Source organism: Hyperoodon ampullatus, assembly GCF_949752795.1.
Source record: "Hyperoodon ampullatus genome assembly, chromosome: 6".
Classification (NCBI taxonomy): Eukaryota; Metazoa; Chordata; class Mammalia; order Artiodactyla; family Ziphiidae; genus Hyperoodon; species Hyperoodon ampullatus.
In genome coordinates, this window is record NC_136919.1 from 115,941,673 (window position 1) to 115,958,390 (window position 16,718).

Here is a 16,718-nt window from a genome sequence, read left to right on the forward strand (position 1 = left end):
AGCACTTTGTTTTTCAGGTGAATTCAACCCCCCTCCCCCCATGGAGTTAACTTGTCCAAAGTAAACTCTCGGAAGCATAATAAAAGGCTGTGTTCCAGGTTTACAGACTCTAGGTCCTAAGGACTTCAGAGAGCGTTTGATTACCGCTGGGAGACGCCCACTAAGAGTCCCCCAAGTGTCCTCTAGGAAGGGATGCCTCATCATTTAGGGAGATGCCCCATTAGACCCTTTGCCCTTTGCTCCTTTCATTAGTTTTTCTTTCTCTCTTTTCTGAAAAGAAGCTAAGGGAAGTTTTTCACATTCCTCCCCAGCGTTGGGTACCTGCATTTGAGTGGAGCAAGGGTAAGGGGGTAGGTTAAGTGGAAACAAATGTGAAGGTGACTGTCTGCCGGTTCCATGGAATGAAATTCCCAGGAGGCAGGCAGGCAGCCCGTCCAGGGACAGTGGAATCCGCCGAGAACGAGCATCAGCTCGGACGTCTGGATAAAGAATTATCAGGACTTGCTCTTCTGTTTTTTACCCCTCTGCCAGAATTGTGTCCGTACTTTTATTCTCCCGTAAGCCCTTAATTCCTACACACCTACCGTGTACGTCACAGGGCAGTGTTCTGGGCCCTGTGGGGGGCACCTTGTCTCTACCTCACAGAACTCTACCTTAATAGAGTTCAGGGTTTTATTTTCGCTTTTAAAAATAGTGATGTGTGGTCTTGAGACGGAGTGAATAGTTCAGCTAATAAATTCCTGAGACCCTTCAGCACAGAGGTGAGGGCCCCATCTCTCACACGTGTCTCCGACTCTTGACCTGTGTAGCCCTTTGCCACACTGTAGCAGAGCCTCTTCATATTAATACCAATTTATCATGATTCCATTTAAATGTTCTTTTTTTTTCATCCAAGAGAAAGAGACAGAAAGCATCTGCATATCGAGTAATATTAGCTACAGTTGGTGTCTCAAGTGCGAATCAGTCTGACAGCCCCATTTATTATATCTGGGTAGGTTTTATTATGGAGACTCTCACATTTGAACTTTCCCTCTGTAAGATATGAAAGAGTCTCTCATGTATTCCTATCTTGCTTTAAAAACAACATTTTGAAATACAGGGGAGATAGCAGCTATAGATAACATTTCAGTTATAATAAGAGAGGCCAAATGTTAGCCAGATTTAAAACAATAACAACAATAAAGACACTTAGAAGTGTTATTCGTTATTAAGCCATATGGTCCATGTTACCACGCTGTTCTTTGTTCCCTGCCTGTGTTGTCAGCATTCATGTGATTGTTGTGATTTGTCGTGTCTAGTGCATCACACTTTTCAATACATTAGGCTGATAACTCTGGTCCTTTTAAGAGCAGTGTCATGATCCGTTTCCCTCTGGGTGGGGCTGGCCATCGATGTTAAAACGTGTCATTGTTAAAACAAACCAAATTAATGCTGCCACTGAAACCACCCCCCCCACACACACACACTCCTTTCTGTCGATTTACAAGTCAGCCATGTGAGGCTAAGTAATACATTGGGGTAATAACTACATCGGGGTAGTTATGGGAAACCTTCAAAGAATTGACCTATCAGTTAGCTTTGTTCACTGTAAGTGAATGAAGACTTAAATGTAGCACATGTTAGTGTGCGTGTTGCAAGTGTCTCAAACAGCAGTGATGCTTAGTAACTATTGTTTCTCCATCCCTAGCTCTTTGACGAATAAAAGAATGACTCTGTTCCCTCCTAACTTCACTGGATCAGGTGGCTCAGCAGGTGCTGTCTGTCATCCCGAATCCCGGGACACAAGCCCTCAGCTGAGGCCTGACAGCCAAGCAAGGGTCACACTGGGTATTTTCTCCTTGCCTTCCCTCCTTACTTGCCCTATTTTTTAAATGAGTCCCAGTACTCAACACCAGGAAACAGGAACTAAAACAGGGCTCCCGTTCAGCAGACTGGTGGTCAGCATGCAATTGTTTATGTAAATCTGTGCAAATCCAATATGTTTATTTTTTTATGTCAATGTGTCTTAACATTTCCTGTGTGAGAATTTTTTTTTAAAGCAAACCATTTGCATGCTATAAACTTGATTTTTAAGACATTCTAAAACTGCAGGCCTCATATTTCTATGTCAATTAAGATAAAAATGTGTAGAGAACATTTATGAGCATTCCAATACTCATGGGCCTCTGTTAGTTGCAAATTAAGATGGTATTCTTTTCCTGCTCCTTTATGGGTCTCTGTCAGATTTCTCTGGGTCTTCAGTCACCTTCACTTAGCTCCCTCTGACTTACCCATTCTTGATCACCATCTCCTTTATTCTTTTGTTTATGGTCTTTGTGTGCCAGGAGCACCTGCTTTTCCCCAATCCACTACCGTCCTTGACTTTTATTATTTGAAGAGCTTTCACATTGTTAATTTCAATTCTATTTTTTTTGCCCCCTCTTAAAACATACCTACAACACACACACACACACACACACACAGAGTTCAGGATACCCCTTAGCCTAGAGGAGAGGTTCAACATATGTTAAATCAAAGATAATTATAAAGTAAAATGTGATAAACATTGTGGGAAAGATCAAAGCCCAGTGCATGTAAAGGTGGAGAGATTTAATGGGGAAAGTCGTCTTTTAGAAAATGTATTTTATTCTTCCTATAAAAATAACACACATTTAGAGTGATGTCAGCAAGAGGGCTGATAAGGAAGCATCAGAGCCTTATTCTCCCACAGAGACACATAATTAACATTGATATACAGACCAGAATATGTTTGCAAGAACTCTAAAGACCAGTTGAGAAGCTTCAACACCTAGACCACCATAAAACCAAGAAGGGATCCCAGTGAAAGAGTTAGGAAAGTTCACTGCATTTTACAAACTTGTTCATGCCCCTCCCTCTATCTGGCCTGGTGTCTCACATACCAGGGATCATTCCTTGGGACAGAAACAAAAGAGGGGAATGTGAAGCCAAATTTTGACTAGTCTGGGGGCTGTCTGAGGGACTGGTATCTGTCTTTCCTGTGTCAGAGTGCTGATGGCACCAGTATCCTCGTTTGGAAGCTGTGGAAAACAAATAGAATCACAGCAACACATTAGTGCTGCAGTTCTGCAGGCAGGTGCCAGGGGGAGCAAGAGATTACAGCCTTCCGAGAAGAACCAGGGACAAGCTGTCTAGGGAGTTTGAGAGGACTCTGCACATGCCAGAGAAGATACATCCCCAGAAAAGGTTTGAGAGATCCTAGAATCTCTAGCTGAGCTGATGGTGAAAGTCTTCCCCTGCATGAAGCCAATCCATGAAGTTTGGAAGCAGTAGTTGTTTCTTCAAATGCCTAAGCCTCAACAACAACAACAACAGAAAATAAGACACACTAAGATAAAAGGAAACATGGCTAAATCAAAGAAACAAAACTCCAGAAACTGACCCTAAAGAAACACAGATCTATGAGCTGCCTAACAAAGGACTTAAAATAACTGTGCTGAAGATGCTCAATGAACCAAAAGAGAACACAGACAATTAAACAAAATCAGGTAAACAATACATGAACAAAATGAGAATACCAACAAAAACAGAGACACTATAAAAAAGAACCAAACAGACTCTGGAACTGAAAAATAAAACAACAGCTAAAAGAATTCATTAGAGGGATTCAACAATTGACTTGATGAGGCAGAAGAAAGAAATTGAAGACAAGCCATTTAAAGTCACTGAGTCAGAGGAGCAAAAAGAAAAAAGAATGAAGAAAAGTGAACAGAACCTGAGCAACTTATGGGACACTACCAAGAAGCCCAATATATACCTTATGCAAGAAGCTCAAAGTCTCCAACCAGGATAGATCCAAAGAGGCCCACACGAAGACCCACACAAGATGGGAAGTTCAGCACAGACAGCGTTGGCTCTTTATCTCTTGGTGAAGAAGTGTTCCATTCTTATGAACCTCAATGGGGATTGAAAGATGGCATGCATGACACTGCCTTTCCCAACAATATATAAAGGTGTAATTTGTGACATCAATAATATAAAGTGAAGGAAGGAGTTTACAAGAATAGAGTTGTTGTATGCTATTGAAATTAAGTTGTGATCAGATTAGAATAATATAACTTTAATATATTTAAATATATATATTTTAAACTTAATATATATATTTTATCAAATTGAAATGGTATCTACAAAGAAAATATCTATAGAATGTACACAAAAGGAAGTCAGAAGTATGTCACCACACACACACAATCAATGAAATACAAAGGAAATTAGTAAGAGAGGAAAGGAGGGACAAAAAGGCACACGACATGCAGAAAACAATTAAGAAAATGGCAATAGTAATTCCTTCTAAATAAATATTTACCTTAAATGTAAATGGAATAAACTCCCCAATGAAAAGGCATAGATTGGCTAAATCAGTTTTTTAAAAAGGATTCAACTATATGCTGTCTACAAGAAATTCACTTTACATTTCAGGACGCACATAGTTGGAAAGTGAAATGATGGGAAAAAAACGTTTCATGCAGGCGGTAACCAAGAGAGGTCAGAAATAAAGGATACTTCACAATACTAATATGAGACAAAATAGACTTTAAGTCTATTACAAGAGAAAAAGAAGGACTTTATATAATGATAAAAGGGTCAGTTCACCAAGATATTACAGTTATAAACATATATGCATCAAACATCAGAGCTCCTAAATACATGAAGAAAACAGCTATAAAACATTTCTTCAGATTTGATGGAAAAATCAAAAGCTTTACAGACAAGCAAAAGCTAAGAGAATTCAGCACCACCAAACCAGCTCTACAACAAATGCTAAAGGAACTTATCTAAGTGGGAAACACAAGAGAAGGATCTACAAAAACAAACCCAAAACAATTAAGAAAATGGTAATAGGAACATACATATCGATAATTACCTTAAACGTGAATGGATTAAATGCTCCAACCAGAAGAAACACGCTTGCTGAATGGATACAAAAACAATACCTGTATATATGCTGTCTACAAGAGACCCACTTCAGACCTAGGGACACATACAGACTGAAAGTGAGGGGATGGAAAAAGATATTCCATGCGAATGGAAATCAAAAGAAAGCTGGGGGGCTTCCCTGGTGGCGCAGCGGTTGAGAGTCTGCCTGCTGATGCAGGGGACACGGGTTCGTGCCCCGGTCCGGGAAGATCCCACATGCCGCGGAGCGGCTGGGCCCGTGGGCCGAGGCCGCTGGGCCTGCGCGTCCGGAGCCTGTGCTCCGCAACGGGAGAGGCCACGGCGGTGAGAGGCCCACGTACCGGAAAAAAAAAAAAAAAAAGAAAGCTGGAGTAGTAATACTCATATCAGATAAAATAGACTTTAAAATAAAGAATGTTACAAGAGATAAGGAAGGACACTACATAATGATCAAGGGATCAATCCAAGAAGGTATAACAATTATAAATATATATGCACCCAACATAGGAACACGTCAATACATAAGGCAACTGCTAACAGCTATAAAAGAGGAAATCGAGAGTAACACAATAATAGTGGGGGACTTTAACACCTCACTTACACCAATGGACAGATAATCCAAGCAGAAAATTAATAAGGAAACACAAGCTTTAAATGACACAATATACCAGATAGATTTAATTGATATTTATAGGACATTCCATCCAAAAACAGCAGATTACACTTTCTTCTCAAGTGTGCACAGAACATTCTCCAGGATAGATCACATCTTGGGTCACAAATCAAGCCTCAGTGAATTTAAGGAAACTGAAATCATATCAAGCATCTTTTCTGACCACAATGCTTTGAGATTAGAAATCAATTACAGGGAAAAGAAAGGTAAAATACATGGAGGCTAAACAATACATTATTAAATAGCCAAGAGATCACTGAAGAAGTCAAAGAGGAAATCAAAAAATACCTAGAGACAAATGACAAAGACAACACTACTATCCAAAACCTATGGGATGCAGCAAAGGCAGTTCTAAGAGGGAAGTTTATAGCTATACAAGCCTACCTCAAGAAACAAGAAAAATCTCAAACAATCTAACCTTACACCTAAAGGAACTAGAGAAAGAAGAACAAACAAAGCCCAAAGTTAGCAGAAGGAAAGAAATCATAAAGATCAGAGCAGAAATAAATGAAGTAGAAACAAAGAAAACAATAGCAAAGATCAATAAAACTAAAAGCTGGTTCTTTGAGAAGATAAAATTGATAAACCATTAGCCAGACTCATCAAGAAAAAGAGGGAGAGGACTCAAATCAATAAAATTAGAAATGCAAAGGGAGAAGTTACAACAGATACCGCAGAAATACAAAGCATCCTAAGAGACTGCTACAAGCAACTCTATGCCAATAAAATGGACACCCTGGGAGAAATGAACAGATTCTTAGAAAGGTATAACCTTCCAGTACTGAACCAAGAAGAAATAGAAAATATGAAAAGACCAATCACAAGTAATGAAATTGAAACTGTGATTAAACATCTTCCAACAAACAAAAGTCCAGGACCCAGATGGCTTCACAGGTGAATTCTATCAAACATTTAGAGAAGAGCTAACACCCATTCTTCTCAAAGTCTTCCAAAAAATTGCAGATGAAGGAACACTCCCAAACTCATTCTATGAGGCCACCATCACCCTGATATCAAAACCAGAGAAAGAGGGCTTCCCTGGTGGTGCAGTGGTTAACAATCCGCCTGCCAGTGCAGGGGACGTGGGTTCGAGCCCTGGTCTGGGAAGATCCCACATGCCGCGGAGTGGCTAGGCCTGTGTGCCACAACTACTGAGCCTGTACTCTAGAGCCCACGTGCCACAACGACTGAAACCCTCGTGCCTAGAGCCCGTGCTCCACAACAAGAGAAGCCACCGCAATGATGAAGGCCACGCACCGCAACGAAGAGTATCCCCCGCCTGACGCAACTAAAGCCCGCGTGCAGCAATGAAGACCCAATGCAGCCAAAAATAAATAAATAAATAAATAAATATATTTAAAAAAAAAAAAAAACCAGAGAAAGATACGACAAAAAAAGAAGATTACAGACCAATATCACTGATGAATATAGATGCAGAAATCCTCAACAAAATAATAGCAAACAGAATCCAACAGCACATTCAAAGCATCATACACCATGATCAAGTGGGATTTATCCCAGAGATGCAAGGATTCTTCAATATATGCAAATCAACCAATGTGATACACCATATTAACAAATTGAAGAATAAAAACCATATGATCATCTCAGTAGATGCAGAAAAAAAGCTTTTGACAAAATTCAACACCCATTTATGATAAAAACTCTCAAGAAAGTGGGCATAGAGGGAACCTACCTCAACAAAATAAAGGCCATATATGACAAACCCACAGCGAACATCATTCTCAATGGTGAAAAACTGAAAGCATTTCCTCTAAGATCAGGAACAAGACAAGGATATCCACTCTCACCACTATTCAACATAGTTTTGGAAATCCTAGCCATGGCAATCAGAGAAGAAAAAGAAATAAAAGAAATACAAATTGGAAAAGAATAAGTAAAACTGTCACTGTTTGCAGCTGACATGATACTATACATAGAGAATCCTAAAGATGCCACCGGAAAACTACTAGAGGTAATCAATGAATTTGGTAAAGTTGCAGGATACAAAATTAATGTACAGAAATCTCTTGCATTCCTATATACTAATGATGAAAAATCTGAAAGAGAAATTAAGGAAACACTCCCATTTACTATTGCAACAAAAAGAATAAAATACCTAGGAATAAACCTACCTAAGGAGACAAAAGGCCTGTATGCAGAAAACTATAAGACACTGATGAAAGAAATTAAAGATGATACCAACAGATGGAGAGATATACCATGTGCTTGGATTGGAAGAATGAATATTGTGAAAATGACTATACTACCCAAAGCAATCTACAAATTCAGTGGAATTCCTATCAAACTACCACTGGCATTTTTCACAGAACTACAACAAAAAAGTTCACAGTTTGTATGGAAACACAAAAGACCCCAAATAGCCAAAGCAATCTTGAGGGAAAAAAATGGAGCTGGAGGAATCAGACTCCCTGACTTCAGACTATACTACAAAGGTACAGTAATCAAGACAATATGGTAGTGGCACAAAAACAGAAATATAGATCAATGGAACAGGATAGAAAGCCCAGAGATAAACCCACACACCTATGGTCAACTAAGATATTTACAAAGGAGGCAGGGATATACAGTGGAGAAAAGACAGTCTCTTCAATAAATGGTGCTGGGAAAATTGAACAGCTACATGTAAAAGTGTGAAATTAGAACACTGCCTAACACCATACACAAAAATAAACTCAAAATGGATTAAAGACCTAAATATAAGACCAGACACTATAAAACTCTTAGAGGAAAACATAGGAAGAACACTCTTTGACATAAATCACAGCAAGATCTTTTTTGATCCACCTCCTAGAGTAATGGAAATAAAAACAAAAATAAACAAATGGGACCTAATGAAACCTCAAAGCTTTTGCACAGCAAAGGAAACCATAAACAAGACGAAAAGACAACCCTCAGATGGGAGAAAATATTTGCAAACGAATCAACAGACAAAGGATTAATCTCCAGAATATATAAACAGCTCATGCAGCTCAATATTAAAAAAACAACCCAATCAAGAAATGGGCAGAAGACCTAAACAGACATTTCTCCAAAGAAGACATATAGATGGCCAAGAAGTACATGAAAAGCTGCTCCACATCACTAATTATTAGAGAAATGCAAATCAAAACTGCAATGAGGTATCACCTCACACCGGTCAGAATGGCCATCATCAAAAAATCTACAAACAGTAAATGCTGGAGAGGATGTGGAGAAAAGGGAACCCTCTTGCACTGTTGGTGGGAATGTAAATTGATATGGAGAACAGTATGGAATTTCCTTAAAAACTAAAAATAGAATTACCATAGGTCCCAGCAATCCCACTACTGGGCATATACCCAGAGAAAACCATAATTCAAAAAGACACATGCACCCCAATGTTCATTGCAACACCATTTACAATAGCCAGGTCCTGGAAGCAACCTAAATGCCCATCGACAGATGAATGGATAAAGAAGATGTGGTACATATATACAATGGAATATTACTCAGCCATAAAAAGAAACGAAATTGGGTCATTTGTAGAGACATGATGCATCTAGAGACTGTCATACAGAGTGAAGTAAGTCAGAAAGAGAAAAACAAATGTTGTATATTAACGCATATATGTGGAACCTAGAAAAATGGTACAGATGAACTAGTTTGCAGGACAGAAATTGAGACACAGATGTAGAGAACAAACGTATGGACACCAAGGGGGGAAAGCGGTGGGGGGTGTGTGGCAGTGGCGGTGTAATGAATTGGGAGATTGGCATTGACTTGTATACAGTGATGTATATAAAATGGATGACTAACAAGAACCTGCTGTATAAAAAAATAAAATTCAAAAATTCAAAAAAAAAAAAGAAAAACTCAAACTACAACCTTTCTTTACACCTCAAAATACTAGAAAAAGGACAAATTAAATCTAAAACTAACTGAATTAGGGAAATAATAAAGATTAGAGCAGTGATTAATTAAACAGAAACTAGAGAAACAATAAAAACAACAAACCTAAGAGTTAGTTTTTAAAACATGCAAACAAAATTGAGAAATCCTTCAGTAGATTAACTAAGAAAAAAAAAAGAAAATTCAAATAACTAAGATCATAAATGAAAGAGGGTTTATTACAACAAATGCCACAGAAATGAAAAGGATTATAAGAATACTATGAACAATGTGTGCCAACAAATTGGATAACCTAGAGGAATGGATAAATTCCTAGAAACACACAACTTACCAAGACTAAGTCATGAAGAAATAGAAAATCTGAAGAAATCAATAACTAGTAAGCAGATTGAATCAGTAATCAAAATCCTCCCAACACCGAAAAAGCCTAGGGCCAGATGATCACACTGGGGAGTTCCACCAAACATTTAGAGAACTAAGATCAGTCTTCCTCAAACTATTCCAAAAAGTTGAAAAAGAAGGAAAGTATCCTAGCTCATTCTATGAGGCCAGGATTATCTTGATACCAAAGCCAGACAAAGATGCTGCAAAAAAAGAAAATTACAGACCAATATCCCTGATGAATATTGATGAAAAATCCTCAACAAAATACTAGGAAACTGAAGTCAACACATTAAAAGGATTATATACCACGGACCAAATGAAATTTACTCCTGGAATGCAAGCATGGTTCAACACACAAAAATCAATGTGATACACCACGTTAACACAATAAAGGGCAAAAATCACACAGTCATCTCAATTGATAAAGAAAAGGCACTTGACAAGATTCAACAATATTTCATGAGAAAAATACTCAACAAACCAAGCATAGAAGGAAACCACTTCAACCTAATAAGGCCGTATACAAAAAGTCCCCAGCTAACATCATACAAAATGGTAACAGCTTTTCCTTTAAGATCAGGAACAAGGCAAGGAGGTCTGCTCTTTCACTTCTATTCAACATAATATTAGAAGTTCTAGCCAGAGCAGTTAGGCAAGGAAAAGAAATAAAAAGCAGCCAAATTGGAAAGGAAGAAATAAAGTTATCTGTTTGCAGGTGACATGATATTATATGTAGAAAATCCCAGAGATTCCACATGCAAGCAAAACCTGTTAGAACTAATTCAACGAAGTTGCAGGATACAAAATCAATGCAAAAAATGAGTTGTGTTTCTATACACGAAAAGTGAACTATCTGAAAAGGAAATTAAGACATCCGCTCTATTTAATAGGGACTTGGTGATACTTACTTTCTTTAGTATGAGCAAAAGCATTGTTACTAATGCAAAGCTGTATGCAAAGAATGGTGGCCTAGTGGGCTAGCACGGTGGGTATATTAGTTTGCTACACTGCTGTCGCAAATTGCCACAAATTTAGTGGTTCAAAAAATACAAATTTAGGGACTTTCCTGGTGGTGCAGTGGTTAAGCATCTGCCTGCCAGTGCGGGACACAGGTTCGATCCCTTGTCCCAGAAGATCCCACATGCCGCAGAGCAACTAAGCCCATGCACCACAACTACTGAGCCTGTCCTCTAGAGCCCGGGAGCCACACCTACTGAAGCGCGTTGGCCTAGAGCCCATGCTCCACAACAAGAGAAGCCACAGCAATGAGAAACCCGTGCACCACAACAAAGAGTAACCCCCGCTCACTGCAACTAGAGAAAGCCCGTGAGCAGCAACGAAAATCCAACGCAGCCCAAAATAAATAAATAAATTTATTTATTTTAAAAATACAAATTTATTATCTTACCGTTCTGTTCTTTGGAAGTCTGACATGTGTCTCACTGTCAGGGCTAAAACTAAAATGTCATCAAGGCTGTGTACCTTTCTGGAGGCTCTGAGGGAGAATCCATCCCCTTGACTCCTGCAGGTTCTAGAAACCACTTGCCTTCTTTGGCTTGCGACCCTTTTCTCCATCTGCACACTAGCAGTGGGAGGTTGTGTCCTCACTTTGCATCACACTGACCTCTTCTGTAGTCACGTCTCCCTCTCTGACCCTCTCCTCTGCTTCCCTCTCCCACTTTTATTTATTAAGAGAAAAAATGTTCCACTTTATAAATAATGCAAGTAAAAACAATGACATTATTTTCAGCTATCAAACTGGCAAGGATCTTTTTAAAAAATAATACCCAAGTTGACATGAAATCTTTTATGAACTAGATAGGCCTTCTCACACATTGAGTAGACGATAAATTAGTATTTGTAGAATAGTTTGGCATTATGTGTTCAAATCATTAAAAATGTTGGTATATTTTTATCCTTTTATTGTTTATTGAGGTACAATTAACATACAATATTATATGTGTACAACATAGTGATTCAACATTTATATGCATTATGAATTGATGGCCATGATAAGTCTAGTAAACATCTGTCCACCATACAAAATTACTGTTATATTTTTGACTGTGTTTCCTATACTGTACATTACATGCCTGTGACTACTTATTTTGTAACTGCAAGTTTGTACCTTTTGATGTCCTTCATCTGCTTCGCCCAATCCCCCATCCCCATCCCTTAGGCAACCATCAATTTGTTCTCTGTCCCTATGCATCTGTTTTTGTTTACTTGTTTGTTTTAGATGCCATAGGTAACTGAAATCATATGGAATTTGTCTTTCTTTGTCTGACATATTTCACTTAGCATAATCCCTTCCATCCATGTTTTGGCAAATGACAATATTTCATTCTTTTTTATGGCTGAGCAATATTCCATTGTACAGGTATACCACATCTTCTTTATCCATTCATCTGTCAATGGACACTTAGGTTGCCTCTGTAACTTGAATTGTAAATAATGTTGCAGTGAACATAGGGGTGCATAAATCTTTTCAAATTAGTTTTTCATTTTCTTCAGATAAATACCCAGCAGTGGAATTGTTGGATTGTATGGTAGTTCTTTTTTTTTTTTAATTTAATTTTATTTTTTAATACAGCAGGTTCTTATTTGTCATCTATTTTATACATATACATATTGACTTATATATGTCAATCCCAATCTCCCAAGTCATCCCACTACCACCACCCCATCCCCCACTTCCCCTCCTTGGTGTCCATACATTTCTTTTCTACATGTGTGTCTCTATTTCTGCCTTGCAAACTGGTTCATCTGTACCATTTTTCTAGATTCCATATACATGCATTAATATATGACATTTTTCTCTTTCTGACTTACTTCACTCTGTATGACAGTCTCTAGTCCATCCATGTCTCTACAAATGACCCAATTTCGTTTCTTTTTATGGCAGAGTAATATTCCTTTGTATATATGTACCACATCTTCTTTATCCATTCATCTGTTGATGGGCATTTAGGTTGCTTCCATGACCTGGCTGTTGTAAATAGTGCGGCAGTGAACATTGGGGTGCGTGTGTCTTTTTGAATTATGGTTTTCTCTGGGTCTACGCCCAGCAGTAGGGTTGCTGGGTCATATGGTAGTTCCATTTTTACTTTTTTGAGGTACTTCAGTACTGTTTTCCATAGTAGCTGTACTAATTTACATTCCCACTAACACATTGTCCTATTTTCCACATCATCACCAATGCTTGTTATTTCTTGTCTTTTTGAAAACAGTCATTCTGACAGGTGTGAGGTAGTATCTCACTGTGGTTTTGATTTGCATTTCTCTGATTTTTCGTGGTGTTCCACCTCTTTTCATGTCTTTGTTAGCCATCTGATGTCTTCCTTGGGAAAATGTCTATTCATATTCTCTGCCCATTTTTTAATTGGATTTTTAAAAGTATTGAGTTGTGTGAATTCTTTATATTTTTGGATATTAACCTCTTATCAGATATATCATTTGCAAATATCTTCTCCCATTCAGTAGGTTGCCTTTTTGTTTTGTTGATGGTTTCTTTTGCTGTGCAAAAGCTTTTTAGTTTGATGTAGTCTCATTTTTAAATTTTTGCTTTTGTTGCCCTTGCCTGAGGAGACAAAAAATTTGCTAAGGACAATGTTTTCTTCCAGGAGTTTTATTTTTATTTATTTATTTATTTATTTATTTATTTATTTATTTTAATTTTTTTTTTTTTATTAGTTTCTGCTTTATAACAAAGTGAATCAGTCATACATATACATCTGTTCCCACATCCCCTCCCTCATGCATCTCCCTCCCTCCCACCCTCCCCATCCCACCCCTCCAGGCGGTCACAAAGCACCGAGCTGATCTCCCTGTGCTCTGCGGCTGCTTCCCACTATCTATCTACCTTACGTTTGGTAGTGTATATATGTCCATGCCTCTCTTTCCCTTTGTCACAGCTTCCCCTTCCCCTTCCCCATATCCTCAAGTCCATTCTCAAGTAGGTCTGTGTCTTTATTCCCGTTTTACCCCTAGGTTCTTCATGACATTTTTTTTTTTTAAATTCCATATATATGTGTTAGCATATGGTATTTGTCTTTCTCTTTCTGACTTACTTCACTCTGTATGACAGACTCTAGGTCTATCCACCTCATTACAAATAGCTCAGTTTCGTTTCTTTTTATGGCTGAGTAATATTCCATTGTATATATGTGCCACATCTTCTTTATCCATTCATCCGATGATGGACACTTAGGTTGTTTCCAGCTCCGGGCTATTGTGAATAGAGCTGCAATGAACATTTTGGTACATGTCTCTTTTTGAATTATGGTTTTCTCAGGGTATATGCCTAGTAGTGGGATTGCTGGGTCCTATGGTAGTTCTATTTTTAGTTTTTTAAGGAACCTCCATACTGTTCTCCATAGGGGCACTATCAGTTTACATTCCCACGAACAGTGCAAGAGGGTTCCCTTTTCTCCACACCCTCTCCAGTGTGTATTGTTTGTAGATTTTTTGATGATGGCCATTCTGACCGGTGTGAGGTGATACCTCATTGAAGTTTTGATTTGCATTTCTCTAATGATTAGTGATGTTGAGCATCTTTTCATGTATTTGAAATCTGTATATCTTCTTTGGAGAAATGTCTATTTAGGTCTTCTGCCCATTTTTGGGTTGGGTTCTTTGTTTTTTTGATATTGAGCTGCATGAGCTGCTTGTATATTTTGGAGATTAATCCTTTGTCAGTTGCTTCGATTGCAAATATTTTCTCCCATTCTGAGGGTTGTCTTTTCTTCTTGTTTATGGGTTCCTTTGCTGTACAAAAGCTTTTAAGTTTCATTAGGTCCCATGTGTTTATTTTTGTCTTTATTTCCATTTCTCTAGGAGGTGAGTCAAAAAGGATCTTGCTGTGATTTATGTCATGGAGTGTTCTGCCATGTTTCCTCTAAGAGTTTTATAGTGTCTGGCCTTACATTTAGTTCTTTAATCCATTTTGAGTTTATTTTTGTGTATGATGTTAGGATGTGTTAAAATTTCATTCTTTTACATGTAGCTGCCCAGTTTTCCCAACAGCACGTATTGAAGAGACTGTTTTTCTCCATTGTATATTCTTGCCTCCTTTGTCAAAGGTAAGGTGACCATAGGTGCGTGGGTTTATCTCTGGGCTTTCTATGTATAGTTCCATCGATCTATATTTCTGTTTTTCTGCCAGTACCATACTGTCTTGATTACTGTAGCTGTGTAGTGTAGTATAAAGTCAGGGAGCCTGATTCCTCCAACTCCCGTTTTTCTTTCTCAAGATTGCTTTGGCTATTCGGGGTCTTTTGTGTTTCCATACAAATTGCAAAAAATTTTTTTCTAGTTCTGTGAAATATGCCATTGGTAGTTTGATAGGGATTGCATTGATTCTGTAGATTGCTTTGGGTAGTAGAGTCATTTTTACAGTATTGATTCTTCCAATCCAAGAACATGGTATATCTCTCCATCTGTTTATGTCGTCTTTGATTTCTTTCATCAGTGTCTTATAGTTTTCTGCATACGGGTCTTTTGTCTCCTTAGGTAGGTTTATTCCTAGATATTTTATTCTTTTTGTTGCAGTGGTAAAGGAGATTGTTTCCTTAATTTCACTTTCAGATTTTTCATCATCAGTGTACAGGAATGCAAGAGATTTCTGTGCATTAATTTTGTATCCTGCTACTTTACCAAATTCATTGGTTAGCTCTAGTAGTTTTCTGGTAGCATCTTCAGGATTCTCTGTGTGTAGTATCATGTCATCTCCAAACAATGACAGTTTTACTTCTTTTCTGATTTGGATTCCTTTTATTTCTTTTTCTTCTCTGATTGCCATGACTAAAACTTCCAAAACTATGTTGAATAATAGTGGTGAGAGTGGGCACCCTTATCTTGTTCCTGATCTTAGAGGGGTTGGTTTCAGTTTTTTGCCATTGAGAATGATGTTGGCTGTGGGTTTGTCATATATGGCATTTATTATGTTGAGGTAGGTTCCCTCGATGTCCATTTTCTGGAGAGTTTTTATCATAAATGGGCGTTGAATTTAGTCAAAAGCTTTTTCTGCATTTATTGAGATTATCATATGGTTTTTATCCTTCAGTTTGTTAATATGGTGTATCAGATTGATTGATTTGCGTTTATTGAAGAATCCTTGCATTCCTGGATTAAACCCCATTTGATCATGGTGTATCATGCTTTGAATGTGCTGTTGGATTGTGTTTGCTAGTATTTTGTTGAGGATTTTTGCATCTATATTCATCAGTGATATTGGCCTGTAGTTTTCTTTTTTTGTGACCTGTTTGGTTTTTGTATCAGGGTGATGGTAGCCTTGTAGAATGAGTTTGGGAGTGTTCCTCCCTCTGCTATATTTTGGAAGAGTTTGAGAAGGATAGGTGTTAACTCTTCTCTAAATGTTTGATAAAATTCACCTGTGAAGCCATCTGTTCCTGCATCTTTGTTCGTTGGAAGATTTTTAATCACAGTTTCAATTTTAGTGCTTCTGATTGGCCTGTTCATATTTTCTATTTTTTCCTGGTTTAGTCTTGGAAGGTTGAACTTGTCTGAGAAATGGGCATTTCTTCCAGGTTGCCCATTTTATTTGCACATAGTTGCTTGTAGTAATCTCTCATGATCCTTTGTATTCTGCAGTGTCAGTTGTTACTTCTCCTTTTTCATTTCTAATTCTATTGATTTGAGTCTTCTCTCTTTTTTTCTTGATGAGTCTGTCTAATGCTTTACCAGTTTTGTTTATGTTCTCAAAGAACGAGCTTTTAGTTTTATTGGTCTTTGCTATTGTTTCCTTCATTTGTTTTTCATTTATTTCTGATGTGATATTATGATTTCTTCCCTTCTGCTAAGTTTAGGGTTTTTTTGTTCTTCTTTCTCTAATTGC